Source organism: Chaetodon trifascialis, chromosome 7 (assembly GCF_039877785.1).
Source record: "Chaetodon trifascialis isolate fChaTrf1 chromosome 7, fChaTrf1.hap1, whole genome shotgun sequence".
In the NCBI taxonomy this organism is placed as follows: Eukaryota; Metazoa; Chordata; class Actinopteri; order Chaetodontiformes; family Chaetodontidae; genus Chaetodon; species Chaetodon trifascialis.
In genome coordinates this window covers 29,392,464-29,409,657 of record NC_092062.1, presented here as the reverse complement: position 1 = coordinate 29,409,657, position 17,194 = coordinate 29,392,464, and the positions used below count along the sequence as shown (strand labels likewise).

The window sequence follows — 17,194 nt, the reverse complement described above, 5'->3', positions numbered from 1 at the left end:
TACTATTCCAACAGTTTTCCATACAAAGGCACCAGCGGCGAACTCAACACAAACACTGCTGCTTATATAAAACAATCAGCTGCACCAAGGCATAGCTCAATAGATATGTTTGATCTGCTTTTAAGGAAAAAGGAGATTTAGTGCAACCGATTTAATTATTTTAGACCACAATTCATGGTTTTCATGCTTCTGGACTGATATCAGAAGAGTGACTTTTTTTTGCTAAAGATTAAAAACATAATTTCAAGCTTATCCAGGCAGATAAGTAATTGTCTTGAGCACTGGGATGTGCATGATTATCAAAAGAATACATTTTCTAAATTAGGCCAAGATAGTCTCCCTTGAATCAATTGCAAAAGCACTGCATAGACATAGATTGTTTAAAGTAATATTTAAAAGATTTGCATAGATTATCAATCGTAATAAAAAATTTGCCACTTCCCGAAAATTAATATAGAATGAATTAGGCTGCGATAGTACTTGCTTTATTGCATTTGGATGTGTGTGTGCGTGTGTGTGTGTGTGTGTGTGTGTGTGTGTGTGTGTGTTAATGTCAAGGACAGGAAATTAAGGCAGTGTTTGAAGCCAATGTATTTGTCATGTCTCACCCAAAGATGTATCATTACAGCCAAGCAGGTAACTGCAGCGAAGCAAAGCGCTCAGAGCCTGCTGGGAGGGTTTTAATAGTGTGGTGTGTTCTGTATACACGCCGCCATGAGCCCTGCTCAGCTACTTCCTGCTGATCAAACACACGTCTGCCATCAGGAATATTAAACGTGTGAGTCCACATTTACTCAGACTGTGGCTCATGGCTGCACAGTCAAATCAAAGTCTGTTAAGGCTGCAAATATGAGATTCAGCACACATGAACCTGAGCTGTGTTCTGTCATCTGTCACACACTCGCGCACGCTGTCGTTTCTGTATCAGTATATTAACAACGGGAAGGCGGGCTCCTCAAAAGCCTTTTCTCAGGATGACGAAGGAACGTCTAAAAACCGGTAGCCCAAAAAATAAAAACTCCAGAGTGAGGATGAAAAGGGCTTCTGCCCAGCCGGGTTTTAAGATGAAAAGAACCGACAAAAACAGTTGCATAGAGTATAAAGACGACAGCTCACTCCTTCGCCATTGTGTCGGCCGACACATGGAGCCGTCCAATCGCAGTGCAGTATTATTCACTGCTGCCGTGGGTCTCACATTCACATGTCTTTGAGTCCTAGCAACTATAACCAAACAGAAATCAAACTAAACTTGGGCTACATTCATCAAGCATGACCTACGGTCAGTGAGGCCTGCGTGGCTGAAGACGCTGCTTCACGTTTAAGTAAGAACAATAATTACAAACTCGAGCAGCACAACCTCTCAATACGGAAACAAGGGTCATAATTCTGGAGCAGTTCATCCTGAAGCTGCTGAGCCTCAGTCACAGTCCATCATGATGTTTGCTCTGCTGAAACACCTCGAGGCGTTCACAGCCAGTCCCGCCCGACGGCTGGCTCCCACAATGCATCGCAGCAGCACCGAGGAGGTTCAAAGAGCCACGGCAGGATTCACCGCTGAGTCCGACATCAGCGGCGGCGTCCTGGTTTAGTCCTGGCCGGACGGAGGAGTCCCGCTATCCCTCCATCGTGTGCCGTTTTGGATCCCGCTGCAGCAACAGCGTTCACCTGCAAAGAGAAAGACGACATGAAGACACAGCTTCAATTCACGAGTCCAAACGCAGTGAGACCAATCACGTGAAAGACAGTTATTTGACTGAATTTATGTGTATCAAAAGAGGGCTTGTCCTCTCTGTCCTTTACACATGAACAATAAGTTATGGGGTGTTTCTCGTGGGTGCTGAAGCTGAGCGCAGCTCCGTGTACCAGCTGAAGGGATTGGGGCTGAAGTTGAAAGGCCTTAACGGGAGCCTGGTACGCTACGAGCTGCTAATACAAAGAGGAAGCATGTGACACACCCTAAGCTAGGCTGAGTTGGACTTCAGAAGGCCGTCAAACCCCCTTTTTTTGTCACATTTTTCAAGCAGCTCAGACAAGCAACTTAAAATCTTACAGTGGGTCACTGAGTGCAGCGTGAACCGATAATGCAGCCGTCCCGCTTAGCGGCAGAAATCAACAAGCATCGCGCTAATTAGCCGAGCTGTTAGTAAAAATCACGTTAGACTTGGCATTTTACATCACGCCGGTGCACTCAGCTCAGGAGGAGGGGGGAGGGGGAGGGGGGAGTGACCGACAGCGCAGGGTGGTGGTATAAAAGGCAGTTTCGGGTATTGGTGTCGCTTTGAGTTATTGGCATCATGGTCTTGTTTTGTTGAGAGGACTACAGTGAATAAGCTTGTTAATGGTAAATTTACAGCCCCAGCATGTGGCCTAATAAAACCAGGGGATAGAGGGGATGATGAGAATGATTGCGATTTCGTGTGCGTGTTCATGAGTGTGTGTGTGCGACGGGGATGAGGAGGGGCGGGGGTGGGGGTGGGGGGGTACAGTCAGAGAAAGGGAGCGAGAAAAGTGGAAGGCGCCGGTAATTAAGAGTCTAAAAGAGTGTGAGAGAGGCGCACACCGCTCAAAGCAAACTTTGAGCCTGGATTCCTCACTTTTTATTTACGCTCCCCGACTCGAACCCCCGTCCCTCTTCACCCTCTCCCTCGCTCTTCACTCGTCTCCCCCTGCTGAATGAATAGCTATCACACTGCTGCGGTGTCCCGTCCAGCGGCACCCCCTCCCCGTCCTGCAGCTCTGAATAGGGAGCCGAATTGAGCAAACAGTCAGGCTGTCAGCTCAATAGGAGGTCTGGCCATGAACTTGAAGTCCTTCCCAGGCCCCCAGCCTCACATTAGGGTGGGTGGGGTGGTGGTGGTGGTTGGGGAGACAAGAGGGAGGAGGGGACGGTGGTGATGGGGGGTTGCAGCCAGACTTTTGGGGGGCCCCTACGTGCCAGTGTTGGGGGGACCCCTGCCACAGAGGTTCCCAAGGCTGGTGCTCTTGCTAGAGCAATGGGGGCAGGGTGCCCCAGCTGCCTGCTAACCCCCCCCCCCCCCCCGCAGCACTCAGTCTGGGCAGGAGGGGTGCTGATGATGGGGTCTGTGCAGACGGGGCAGTGTCTGCTCCCCTGCCAAAGCTCCTCTAGACCCTCACACACACTCGCACGAACACACAGATCCAGACACAAGCTGCCGGCCGTGCCCACCCCCTCATCTCCACTAGCTCCCAGCCCTCCCAGGCTTCTCATCATCTCATTAGCCAACGCCAGCCACTCCACTGTCTACTGTTTGCATTGTTTTGGGCTCTGCATAATTTACACAGTAAATTGAGAACGGCCCCGGCCCCCTTTGCTCAATCTACCACCTGTTTATGGAGGCCTGGCCGTGATTAGTGCGCTTTGGGTTTGACACAGTTACCGCAGCACCTCTCAGCAAAGCCAAGCGACGCCTCCGCCTTTAAAGGCTGCATCGTCAAAAATTTAAATGCAGAAAAAGCTTCGCGTGACCTAATTTGAGAGCTGCGATCACTTAAGGTTCAGTCTGTGTAAATATTGGAAATCAGTGTTGAATTTTAAGAAGGAGGTTTAGATGGAAACCCGTTTTCCAGTCTTAAAGTCACCTTGAACCTTGGATGAAATGCCTTCCAGTCTCCTTTTCCTCCCTCACCTTGACCCAGCGGGGGGGACCAGCGGTCTCTCTGTTAGCCCTTCGATCAGGCACCCTACTGTAAGTTAGCATTAGCATTGTCTCTCTGACCTCCACACCAGAGACACAAACAAAGGGAGGTCTCTCTGTCGCGAGGACAATGGCGTGCATTGTTTACCGGCCGCCTTACTTAATCAAGCCCAGCCGATGCTAATTGGTGTTTTGGTTTAAGCAGTTTTCAAAGTTGGGAGCTCCCCGGTTGGAATAATGCTGCACTATAACGAGCTCGCTGAGGGAGAACAATACTCGACTTGTCTGAGCACCGACTGCCCTCCAACACCGGCCACTCACACAAAGAGAGGCTTTCCAGTCCTGAGACGGCGCCTATCAAGGTCCTGCCTTCTCACTTCTCCGCCGTCTCGTCTTTATTATTTTGCCCTCTCTCTGCTTTGTGTTGGTTGTGTTGTACGCTGCAGCGTCCCTGTGTGAGAGTGTGAATAGTGGCTCATGGATATCATCGCTTCCCACTCGACGGATGCGCCCACCTTGACATTTCTTCTGACCTCATTTAAGGAGATTTTTCAGAATGAATCAAAAGGTCCTCGCTGTTACAGCCAAAAAACGTGGTTCAAAAACACTCGATTTGTGTCTGCGACCAAAACATACTGCTCACATCCCGGAGTGCTCAGTTACATGAGTTCTCAATGTGCCTCTGTATTGTCCAGAAGGCACGGCTTGCATCAGATCTCCAAAATGGCAGCCGCCGCCATGTCGGGGCACGCGTGTGAGGATGGCACGAGAATTCCCAAACGGGAAAGAAAACATGGCGCTTCAGAGGACAGATGCCCACTGAAAGCCTCCTGAGAGAGGCATTGAGAGCAGAGTGATTTAATGTGAACACACATACAACACACGCTCCGCCCACATCGACTCACCCTCCCCTCCACCCATCAGCGCATCTTGCGAATCGTGCAATTAGCAAAAATATCCGAGGTGATTAAAACGGAGGCTGCAGCCCGCTGGAGGTGGGGAGCGAGGGCACGGGGAGGTGGAAGAGGAGAGGACGGAGGGTCGGCGTGGCGCCGGTGGAAGGATGCAGCATGGCGGGCGCAGTGGGTTTGGTGTGTTACCTGCACTCACTGGTCTTCCCACTTCCATTTCATGCCAGCGTTACTCTAAGATGGTGGCGCGGGCTGCGTCTCGCTGTACAGGAAAAAGGGGCAGTCTGCTGAGGATGGAGCGGAGGAGGAAGGGAGGAGGAGGAGGAGGGAAGAGGCGATGCAGAGGAGGGCGAGGAGAGAGGGAGGGCAGAATCAACAGCAACCCCTCCTCCTCCTTCTCTGTTTCTCAGTCTCCTTTTGCCAGCTTTCCTTCAGCGGCGTGGCGGCGGCGGCGGCGGCGGTGGCAGCCTGCACAGAAAACGGGAAGGGAAAATCAGAGGGCAAGAGGGAAAATTTTAAGAACGTGGTTTATCCATCAAAACGCACACGTGTAGTTCACGCAAGCATACGAATGCAAGCCACGCACACACATGAATGCATGTATACACACACACATGCACACACACACACACACACTCGCACACACACACCTTTTCATGTCTGTTCTCATGGTACAGTCTGCCCCTGAGCATGCAAATGACTTTCATTATGCAAATGCATGCAAATCAGATCCAACCATCTGAGAATCAAGGGTGGGAAAGAAAAAAACTCGACACAGAGATTGAATGAAAGAATGAAAGAGAAAAAGGGACAAGAGAAAAATCCTTTTGAGTGGCAGGAGGCGGTAAGTTAGGTAAACGCTCTGTGGAAAACAACGGCAGCCCAATTGGACAAACACGATTACCTTCTTTTATTGTGTCTAACACTTCATTTTTTCAAATTTCATTTGCTGCATCCCATCATTTTACAGGACACCGGCTTTTCTTTTTATTATTTATTTGATGTTGCTGCCTTTTGTAGCAACGGCTCTCCTAATGTAAACACCCCGTTACTTAAATTCAAGGACGCTGATGATGCTCGACATTCCTGTCACCACGTACTTTGCATGTGAAAGCTGCAGTTAAGCATTAGTGGAAATAATGCTGCGTTTTCAGCATGGGTAGAGCTGTAAACAGCTGCTCAGCACTGTTGACATTCACCAGTTAAGCTAACTTGAATTTGACGTAGCTCCGGTAAATCCGACCGTGGTGTTACTGAGCGTTTCTTTGAGCCTGAACAGCTGACTCAAAGCCTGTGCTGCTCTCGATTCACACAGCCTCTGACTGCAGCCATTCTTATAATAGGACGCTCTGCATTTGTATGTGCATCAGCGCAAAACAATAAGCAGGACTAGCTTAAAGCAAGTCATTAGGTGGCTAAATGCTATTAGCACTAATGCGGGCCGGCCGCTGGGGATGTCAGATAAAAGGGGTTATTTTTAATTGCTTGAAATCAGCATCTGTCTTCACCAAAATCCTTCCCTCAATTAGCAACACCTGCAAGTCTCAAACCAAAGTGACATAATGTAGCCAGCTTGCTAAGTTCAATATTCAGCAGGTGGAGTCTATATCTCGCAGGTTTAGCCGCATAGTTCATGAACCCTTCTATTCAAAGAAATCAACAAAGAAAGCTGACTAATCGGCGAACAGAGCACGCTGTCTGATTTTGCTAATACTCTGAGCCCGGCAGAAAGGATCCTCCATTAGCCAGCAGAGGAGGGAGCCAGCTTTTGTCTCTGGGTGTCAGTAGGGGATGGCTACGTCTGAAATTGGAATAAGGTGATAAAAACAGGGGTGACTTGGAGTGTGAGAGAGTTGGGGTGGGTAAGCAGGGAGGGGAAGGACTACAGGGGTGGGGTACTGCTGAATGGTGGCAAACCTCTCCTAATTGGCACTTGACATTTTTTTGCCATTGGCACTGGAGTGGGCCAGCTTTCAAGCCCTCTCTGGGTCCTTGTTGGAAAAGTGCCTTATGCAAATATGGCGAATGGGCTCTATTGTGAAGCCTCTGATATTAACAGCTCACGCAACAATGAAATTGTGTGCTTACTCTGGACTCGTAGGTGTGTGAGAGAGAGCTAGACAATGGCAGCGGGAGCAGCTTCAGTCTGAACAGACCCTCCATCGGATGCTTTGCCAAGTCATTTCACCAGAATGGGCTTTTTCTGAGGACCGAGGCTCTCGGTAAAAGCTTTATTAACGACTGAAACAAACAAATGCATGCACTGTTTTGCTCTGGCTCTGAGAGCGTCTCTGTTTATACTGCTGCCGAATGGCTCGATTTATTGTGGCTGAAAATACTGAAGGTATGGATAGAAAAGGCTTCGCTCTTTCTCCCTTTGAAAGATATTTCCCCTCTTAAAACATCACTGTCTCAGTTCTAAATGTGAAAATGTATTCATGCTTCAGTGCTGTGCCGCACTCCCTCTGATATTTCTTTCTTCCTCTGTGTGCCCGCATTGTTTACCCTTAACTCGCTCCCCTGGGTGAGCACAGCTCGAGATCTAAAGATATCTGCAGAATCCCTTTGGAGAAAACTTGGCAAATCAGTGAAGAAATGTTGCAAAACTGAGCTACATTTTCAAAAGCAGCACAAATGATAAGAGGCCGGTGCTAGACAGCTAGGCCGAGCACACTCTCGACTAAAACTTCCAAGCTGACGGGGTCTGAAGCGTTCTTGTCGTCTGAGAACACAAAGCAAATCTCATATTTATCTCCACACAAGTCAAAACCAACAAGGAGGCGAACAGAGCGACGGGTCAGACAACGGCAGTCACCCCCGTGTGGTCCGAGCGCAGTCAAAGTACACCTGTTACTGCTCAGTTGCCCAACTTAATCTCCTTTGTCTGGGGAGGCCCATTGACTTTTGCAACTGCCTGAGATACATTCATTTCTCCGTGAGCGTACGTGGGTGGAGGGAATGCCGACGTCGTAGAAAATAACGAGGTCTGGCCCTCTGCTCCGGCCCAACAGCGAAGCCATTTTCCAAACCCTGTTGGTGTGTTCCGTCGAGAGAAAGAGAGCCAGAGAAAAGGGGGCAAGAATCACTGGGTCTTATTCAGAAAACTGTCTGGCTGCTCGGACCCGGCGGGGGTGAAAGGGAGGCAAAGGGGCGCATTGTCCCTCAGTGACAAGTGGACTAGCTCTATTGACTGTAAAGTCTACTGGTGGGGGGGCAAGTAGGACCCCGGCCACAATGGCTGTTTTTCTATTTGACACTTGGAGTCTAAATCTGCTTGCCTAGTGCATGAAAGCTAAGACAAACCCACCACCCTCCTCCTCCTCCTCCTCTTCTCTCCTTCTCCACCCTTTCTCTTCGCACTCTGTTTCTATTTCAGACGCTGCCAGGGGACACAGGAAAAGAGAGAGCAAAGGCCCTAAGGTGATTTTTAGGAACTCTCCCATCTCCGTGCCATTTTCAGGCAGGCAGAAGCTAAGACAGGCTCTGCTCTGTGGTCCCCGGTGTGAAGTGTTAGTGATATAACTGTGCCACACACGGAGCCAGCACAAAGCATTTGCACCATGACATGCGTCTCCCAGGGCACTGCTTAGGGTATAAACACAATCTGCCAAGACTTCAGTTCCCATTTAGCCCCAACACTATCACTGACACAAAAAAGGAAGCAAAAAGAGAGAAGTTATCTTCACACTGCTCAAAATCTGCCTGCATTGGACCCGTTACAAGTGCGCAAATGCAAAATACACCTGCACCAACACTCAAGTGCTTGGATATTAGTTAGGCACGATCGCTAATCTCTAATTTACAATAACACATCGAACCCATGCCACGCTCGTAAGACCGCACTGTAGCAAAGACGTACAGGCAGCGGCGGTCGCAGCACAGTAGAGAGGGAACCAGGTACTACTTTGCCATCCAAGAAGGTGACATCTCCGGCTGTCACTTCCTGTCAGGGCCCTCGTTCCTCTCTCTTGCTAGCTGAGCCCAGAGCTCAAATGTCACACTCAGCACCTGCAATGCAGCAGGCAGGCAGGCACAACTGCAGGGCTCGACGAGATTGACATTGTGAGGTGAGGTTGCCACGCAAGCTTTCAGGAATTTCACTTTGGCCCTGCACAACTGTTTAGAATTTGTACCACGTCAAGCTGAATACATCCAAACTGGAGGGCGACGTTTCAGCTGAGCCATGTTGAGACAGCAAACCGCCGTGTGGACTGTGTATTACATTTGGAGTTCGCTGCTAGCCTTGTAGCTCCAAAGCCACAAGACCTTGGGAACAATCCTCAGTGGCCCCTCTCAGCAGGAGTGACCCTTTGGCTTTGATGGGCAGAAAAGAAATCACACCTTCAATCAGCCATCAGAGGCCTTGAGGTTGAAGATCTGATTGACCAATTACTCCTCACCATGAGCCTGGGCAAAGAACCTTCAGGCTGAGATTGTTCTCCCTCTCTCGCACATGGATCTCGTCACTGGGGGCACTTTCTGCTTGATTGCCCCTGGACCACTCCCCCCTCTGAGCCTTGCACGCACACACAGCAGCATTCAGCGAGATCCCATCAGGCCTTTCCACATGGTAGCACCTCATGCAATGGAGGCTTTGCCACGGCCCATTCACAACCAAACCAACTGTCACGTCAAATCAAACAACGGCCGGGACCCCAAATCAAACATCTTTTCATGCAAAAGGGAGAAAGGAGTAGGTGGGAAGGGGGGAAAAAATCAACAACGGCTAACTTAACAAAATTGGCCTCAAACAAATTCTTGTCTGTTCGCTTAGGTGCCGGCGGGGAGTTGGGAGCCCGGATTAACTCGGAGGGAGCATTCTTAACTCACACAATCCCATCCAAGTCAGAACATATGTATAATTCATAGCACCGTATGCAGCTCCTATGATATGAAAGGCCCGAATTCTTTCATATTGCATGTTCTCTTGATGCCAAAGATGCGAGCAGCAAAGCTGAAATTCATGGAGCCAAGCGAGTGGCGCGCTGACCACAGTGGCTAGCAAACTGATTAGCTAACAGCGACTTGTTAAACGACTTGTCAAAGTCCACCAGCTTTGGTGAATCAGTGTGGGTCTTTTTCAGTGGGCCCGTCACTCCTGGCCATGTGATACTATGGCTAAGCCCCTGCATGCAGCCCCCCACACAAGGATCATGGGGCTTATTAGATTAAAAGTGATCCTGTTGCACCAACCGTACTGCTATGGATCACTGCCACTGGCTGCAGGGAGCAGGAGGGGATACGTGCAGCAATGTCCCATTTAGGTCCACATCTCTACCAGCGTTATTCTGCATTTCTAAATGCTCGAAACAGAAAATACAGACAGAGCCTCGGTGACGTTAGGTTTATCTGAAGGCCTCGTGGTGCGGCTCGTTCTCACCTACATGCACCCTCACACATATAATCACGCACCGTACCTTTTGCTGCATTCCGCGTCCGTCTCCTTTAAACGTCATCCATTTTCTTCTCTTTCGTTGCCTTTCTTGTGGCAGAGTTTGCGATTTTTTGGAAGGAGGCGTGTTTGGGGTCTTGATGCCTTTTCAGGAGCGTAATGGGATTCTTGTTACTTTCGGTTATCTAGCTTTATGAAGAATGTACATCACTCATACAGCTAGATAACCAAAGATAACAACCAACCCCTAAGGCTACCCATCCTCTCAAGCCGCAGGCGAAGTAACATGGGCCGACTTCTGACCTAAAAGCAGAGGAGAAAGTTATTGCTAAAAACATTGTTATATGTCTCCATGCCTTTGATTTCACAGGATTGAAATGATTACGGACTAACTTGGGAAGGAGTAAAAATTCACGCCAAAAATTAGTCTGCAAATCTAAAAAGATCCAACGGCAGTCGACGGCAACTCCGAACAAAGACGTTACTCTTCTGGCTCTGGGCCTTTTTTCCTCGCTCAACCTACAGCGGCCCTTAAATGTCCTGACCCTTCATTTTGTGATGTCACCAAGAGGCCCCTTGCCCCGCCTCTAACCGCCTCGGCCAATCAGAAGCCCCCTTTTGTGAAAAGAAAGCTTTGATTGGCCGGCGAGTAGTGCCTCTATATCAAAAAACTCTCTAAAGTCAAACAATCAGTGAGACGCAAATAAAAAAATGTACGCAACTTGTTAAACCAGTCCAAACCGGCTATTGCACCGAGCTTCCCTTCTCCGGCCCAGCGCCCATCCCTATGGCGCACCCGCCTTACCCGCTGACTGGCTCCATAGGAGGGTGATGGCTTCAAACGCCGCCCCCCACCACGGCCCAAATTCATTTTTAAATTAAAAGATCCTGGCTGTTTGACTACAAAAGAAACTGGTTTGTCTTCATTTACATTATCTGATGTCAAAGCAGTTGGCCGGCGCTCAAGGTTGGCGTCAAAGCGAAGAGAGAAGGGTTTAAGATGTACATACACACACGTAAAGAAGAAAAATGTCTGTGCATGTACGTTAATAACAGCAACGCAATACAAAAACACCCACTCAGACTCAGCCGAGCATGAAGCGGACAAATCCTTGCACACCCAAATACCGTACGTCCACAAAAACACCCAAAAATAAAGCTCAACACACACCTCTTCACATACAGCCGTATAGACAATGCTGCAGCACACACACTCCTCTCACATGCCGTGGTGGCACATGGCACAAGGCCCCTTCTAATTAAAGCTGCTCTGTGTGCCCAGATCCCTGTTGTGGCAGACTCCTCCCCCACCAACGCCACCGCCAAGTAAAGCTCGACTGGCTGAAAGCAGAGAGGGAGATGGAGAGATACCGAGAGAGAATGAGAGAGAGAGAGTGACAGAGGAGGGCGAGGCGCAGAATATTCTCGGCCTCCATCGCACACACCCAAACCCGGACACTCCAGCACGACTTGACTGGCAACACGCAGGCGTTAGCAGAGACGGCTACATCCCTGTTAGCTAACAACAGACCCCACCGGCATTGTTCTCCCTCCAGCTTACCACAACCAGCTGGCCCTCTTCTTCTTCTACTGTCTGAATCTGTGTCAGTTTTAAAAGCAGGTTCTGTTGACGCTCAGGAGGCGATCACGGTAACAAGGATCTTCGTCAAGGTGCTTTGTTTCAATCCACAAGGACAAAGCGAGGCCCTTTAAGAGCTGAAACATGCCTCAGCTCTCAGAATGATGCTGCACTGGATCACTCACACACACACGCATACACACACACACACACACACACACACACACACACACACACACACACACACACACACACACACCTTATGTGTGAACTTGAACATGTTCAGATTCTTAATTACAGACAGTATCAGATATTAAGTATGAATGCAAAAGCACACACACAGATGAGTGCAGTCACACATACACACACACACACACACACACACACACACACACACACTGAGCTGTAGCTGTTAATGTAAAAAAAATATGTTTACATCATAAATAGCTCAGTCTGATGGAGAATAATTTACATAATTCATATTTTTTGCAAAAGATAAAATAATAAAAGACACATTTTCACAAGTCCTATTAAAAATGAGTCTTGTTACATAATGATCACACTTCAGTGTTATTTCAAGTGTTTCAGCCACAATAATAAACTACAACTGTTTGAAAATAGCTACATAATGTCTTTTTGAAAATCCTAAAAAATGTTCCGGTTTATTCGCGAACCTGTGATTCACGTTGGTCTTTGAACTCATCACTGATGCCTCTCGTATTATTTTGCGTGGGATTGATGCAACATGAACTCTCTCAGCAGCAGACGATGCTGTGAGCTTTTTGACTCCTTTTTGCATCACATATATTTTCAAGATTTCCACGCTGGATAAAGAGAAAGATAATTTATGCAGATTGCACTAGTTTCCCCATTACCATTAATAGTGCCTTCATTAACACTGTCTTATTCGCGGCTGTGCTGCTGTTATATAATTCTAATAAACTGGTAGCGTTTCAATATTTGTCTGGAGGGTTTTTAGCGCCACGATGTTCGTCTTTCACGATGCATTTGACTCCTGAAATTATTCACGCTGTGACTTCACAGGACGAAGTTTGAGGACATTTTAAGTGTCTCTCTTCAGCCAAAGTTTAAACCAAAAGCCTCACGGTGTCACGCTGACGGCGGCCTCTTCTCTTCGACTCGTCTGAGCTCAGATAAAATCCAAAAATACCTTTCAGGCAGCAGTGGAGCTCCAGGTTCTTTCTTTTTAAACTAGCCTAATGAGGCTGTGCCATTGGCCAGACGCGCATGACGTCAACAAATCCGGCGCCTCTAATTGGAAATAATTTATGCGAAAGTGCTGCGCTGATTAGCAAGAAATTGATTCCTATTAGAAAATCTCATTGGTTATCATCTGATTAAAACCACGTGGAAAAATCATTTCATTTTACGCCATTTTATGACACAGGTTGCACTCAGACTGAATGCTGCATTTTGAGGCAACAAAGGTAATTACGCACGATTTTTACGCACGACATAAAGTCTTTTACGCACACGTCAAAGCGATGTTTCCAGGTGGATTCGAGTATTTCTGAATTTAGCAGAATGGAAGGGCACACTGAGGTGACGGTGTGGGCCTGCTAGCAGACACACTGGAGATGTGTGTGTCTCATGAACACACACCACGCGTGCACAGCCACAGTGTGGTGTGTGGAGCTGAAAATTACAGTTTGTAGAAATCAGTTAATTCATTTTCCACACGTCCTGCATCCAATGAAGCCAGAGCTGAACAAATCACCCCTGATGCTGTATGAATTTTACAAAATAACGTCAGAATTTCTGTCATGGTATTACGTTGGGCTGTGGCTGTTTTCATCATACTCGCGTTTAAATATTTAATTCATATTTTCGGTTTAGAAAATATCTTCTTAGATATAATAAATACTGTTCTGCCTCAAAACTATATTTATATGTGTGACTTTACTGGAACTTAACTACACACCTCTGACTAAAGAGCATCATATATACCGGTTATTATTTCCTCATATATGAAATATATTAATCCTTAAAACTACCCAAATTGTCCAACTTGACTACGGAAGCCTGTGTGATGTGGCAGTGAGAGCTGGTAGCCAGTATTACCTACAGTAAGCCACGTGTTGTGAGGCCGCTGAATGTCTCTCCAGGGATCCCTGGAAAAAAGAGACCATCATTTTATTCTTCAAATGGACTCTACAGCACGGAGGAGCCAAATTACCCCATTTCACATACTAAAGCCTCCGATCAAACATAAAGACAATCAGCAAACTGCATGTTGCTCCCACAGTGAAAAACGTAAAAAAGGACTGGTGATGGGCGTGAAAAGGTGCAGACTTGAGTCGTGTGGACGGTGTGATGTTTCAGCAGCTCGTGTGTTATCAGTGCACATTTCTGCTGCTGCTGTCATCACAACAAAATGCACAAGCTGCCGCCTTTACGCTGGAACACAAAAGAAAATGGTCAGTGACTGTCGCAAAATTATTTCCCTAAAATACACTGCAACGGCACACACAACTTTGCCTCCGTGTGTGTGTGCAGTGTGTGGTGCAGCCAGTTCAACCAATCAATAAATAAAGAACAGAAATTTTTCTAACATAAATTTTAAAAATCTAATTCCAAATTTCCAGCTTTAAGGTTTTTGTAAACGTTCGTGTCCAGATTCACGCGCTGCCTCTGCTCACGCGTTGACCCCTGCATACACATTAATACTCTAATATTCATCATGTGAAACGTTGCATAATCTGAGTTTTTTTTTCTTCTTCTTCAAATCTCTCTCAAAGCTCCACAGGCACAGTTTTGTCCCCCGGTGTGTCCGGGGGGCGCACACGTGTTCTCGGCGCAGGCCTCGTACTCGGCGCACACGTGTGGACTGGATATTTGGCCTTGTGATCCCTTTATCCGCCAGCTATGGGTGTGAACGCCACCACTTTGTCTTATTACGCATGCATTGCAGGCCTGTCTGCTGGTAATCCTCATATCTAAGCCACATGGCCACACAGAGTCCTGCAAGGGCTTAATTTGGGGGAAAGGGAGAGAGGAAAAAAGGATCCCTCTTTTTGTCCCCGGACCCTGATCGTGTCGTGCTGGATGGGCTTTTTGGTGCCATATGTTGCCTGACTCCGCCGCTCCCGCCGCCTCAGCGAGCAGAGCTGGAGAAGTGACCCTGCTAAGTGCCTGGAGGTGTGTATGAGAAATGGAATCAGGGCTGGAAGCGCCTTTTGGCCTTTGTGGCTCCCTGTGAATGGCGCATATGAAGCCTGTACACAATGCGTCACCGAGGCTGTGAAACAGGGGAGTTCTCCCTCAAAGCAGAGCCAAACCAAGTCTAATTACAAGTTGCTGTCTCACTGAAAATTGTCACCATTTAACCGGAGCGCAGGTCGGTTTCTGCATGTCCATCTGTGACCTTTCACTGGGACGGGACACTGTTCCACACTCCGTGTAAGACACGAATTAATTAGAATTATTCTGTCTGTTGAGCCTTTGATGCAGTTTGGAAATAGAACATTAAATTAAAGATCAAATGTGCATATTTTGTGCTGGTTTCCACCTCCTCGTATTCGCTCCCAGCAGCTGCCATTCTGAATGAAATACCACCTCCTACTTTACACTCTTCAGAGCAGAGACACGAAAAGAGACAGAAATAAGGAAACGGGTCTAATTTAGAGCTGAAGACCTGCTGCTCAAACACCCATCGCCCATTTTCGCCTGCTGCTGCCACATCCAGACTACACACGCATCCTGCTCCGTTATGCGTGCAGGTCGGCGACGCACACTGCGCGGATGCAAACGCGTTTTCCTCCGTTTTTTAGCCGCTGATCCGCACCTGCCTTCGCACGCCCCCTTGAAGAAAACACAGCTTTTACTTCATACTCACGCCGTCGTCTGCGAGTCGCTGCGGTGTCCGCTCTCCAAAACCGAGAAGCGAGCAGCTCGAGAGATGGAGACCAACTGAGCTGCCGGAGGCTGGACCGCTCAGTCTTCATGGCTGCGGCTGGCCGTGACGTCTCTCTGGCTCCATCCACTCAGCTTCCCTCGGACGGGTTTTCCCCCTGTTTTATTATCATCCCCATTATTTCCCGCGGAGGTGGATCTCGCCTCCCCCCCTCCTGCCCGCGCCGTGCCTCGCACTCGCCATTCCTCTCGTCAGATGCAATATGAACTTAAAACATGCCTGCTCTAAAAACATATACCGCCACCAAGGCCCTCCCCTTTATGACACGATGCAGGTCTGTTTTGTCTCCACCCTCCACAATATGAAAGCAGACGTGGTCGTGAATGAGCGCCGATGCTCAACTTCTCTGCTTTTATGGCTGAAAATCCTGGAAACTATTCGCCTGTATTCACGTTGGACTTCTTCGTTTTATTTTATATTTCAGGCAGAAGCAAACAGAACTCTGAAAACACTGACATCCACTCTCATGTAACGTAAAATCTCACGGCCAGATTCATAATTAATTCCTTAATTACGCGTAAACGGGCACCGTGAGCGGCTCCACACACGCGGCATCCTCTCCGCCGCCTCTGCTGTGGGTCTATTCGGGAGTTTCACGTATCAAGTGTGTCGTTTTGAGCCCCGTTTTGGCCCATGTGGGATTATAAAAAGTTTCGTGTAATCTTGTCTGGCTACTAGTATTCGTTTGACACAAAGCCCCCGGCGGAGACTGCGGCCTCCGCTCATGCGCCTGGATCAAGTGCGCACATCCACTATTCTCATTGTCTGCGTCTTTGATACAGAGGAGTCCAGGAATGTGACCAGGGGGTGAAGACCGTGCAAATCAGCTTTTACTGTCACCGCCGAGCCCAGAGCCCGCAGACAAGAGCCAAGAAAGGGGGTCTGGGTCACTTGATTATCATAATAATCAGATCGCGGGGATAAAAATCTCCTTTGAATAAATTACTGGTTCAATAGGAGGCGCGACTGCCAAAGAGACAACTTTGTCAGCCCCGGGTTTGTTGTCGGGGGGTTCTCTCTGCCTACCAATGTCCCGGGCTCCCCTTTTCTTTCTCTCCAAATTTTGGACGCTTTCCTGGAGATCAAACTCTAAATACGGCTACTGTTTCTCTCCACCCTCCTCTCGCCCTCGCCGATGCCTGGTTACCGAGTCCAGGCAGGCAGGCAGGCCTCGAGCTCCTCTTGGGAAAGCGGAGTGGTTGGTGGTGGCTAATGGGCTAAGGACCGGGCACAATAGGCCGGGTGCACCATCCAGCCACCCCTCCCCTCCTCAGCCCTCTCAGCTCTCCTCCTCCCCCCATCATCCCTCTCTCTTATTCCGTCGGCTGCATGGGAACCCGGGCACCGAGGTGGACCAGGGGGCGCTCCGCATTGTGGTGGCACATCCCAAGTTCATTAGCACCCATCAGGCCATTTCTGCAGGGCTTGGCGGTAAACCCCCCACCGCCCTCCAACACCACCCTCCTCTACTCCATCCAGTTTACCGTGCGCAGGCCCGAGGCGCAGATCCAGCTCATATGTTTGCGGATGAAAAGTGTAACTGAATTATTACGCGAAGGGGCCTGAAACTGCGGCTAATTTCAGGATATCACAGTGACTGCAGCAACTTCTCTAACCGTGCTATTAACTGTAAATAGAACTATAGCTTCAATTTAAGCTTAATTATGAGCACAACTACAACCGTAGCTTAAATGACAATATAACTAAATGCTCAATCGCTTA

The 17,194-nt window shown here is 48.4% G+C and overlaps 1 long non-coding RNA gene across 2 annotated transcripts; it reads right to left on the bottom strand.

Annotated features, from left to right (window-relative positions):
- Positions 1-484: 484 nt before the first annotated feature.
- Positions 485-15,676, bottom strand: LOC139333584 (uncharacterized). Of its 2 annotated transcripts, XR_011602340.1 has the most exons (4): positions 15,395-15,676; positions 9,985-10,262; positions 4,757-5,035; positions 485-1,665 (listed from the first exon to the last, which is right to left on the bottom strand). It is a non-coding gene; the product is annotated as an uncharacterized lncRNA (long non-coding RNA). The 2 variants fall into 2 exon arrangements; XR_011602341.1 differs by lacking the exon at positions 9,985-10,262.
- Between the last annotated feature and the right edge of the window lie 1,518 nt (positions 15,677-17,194).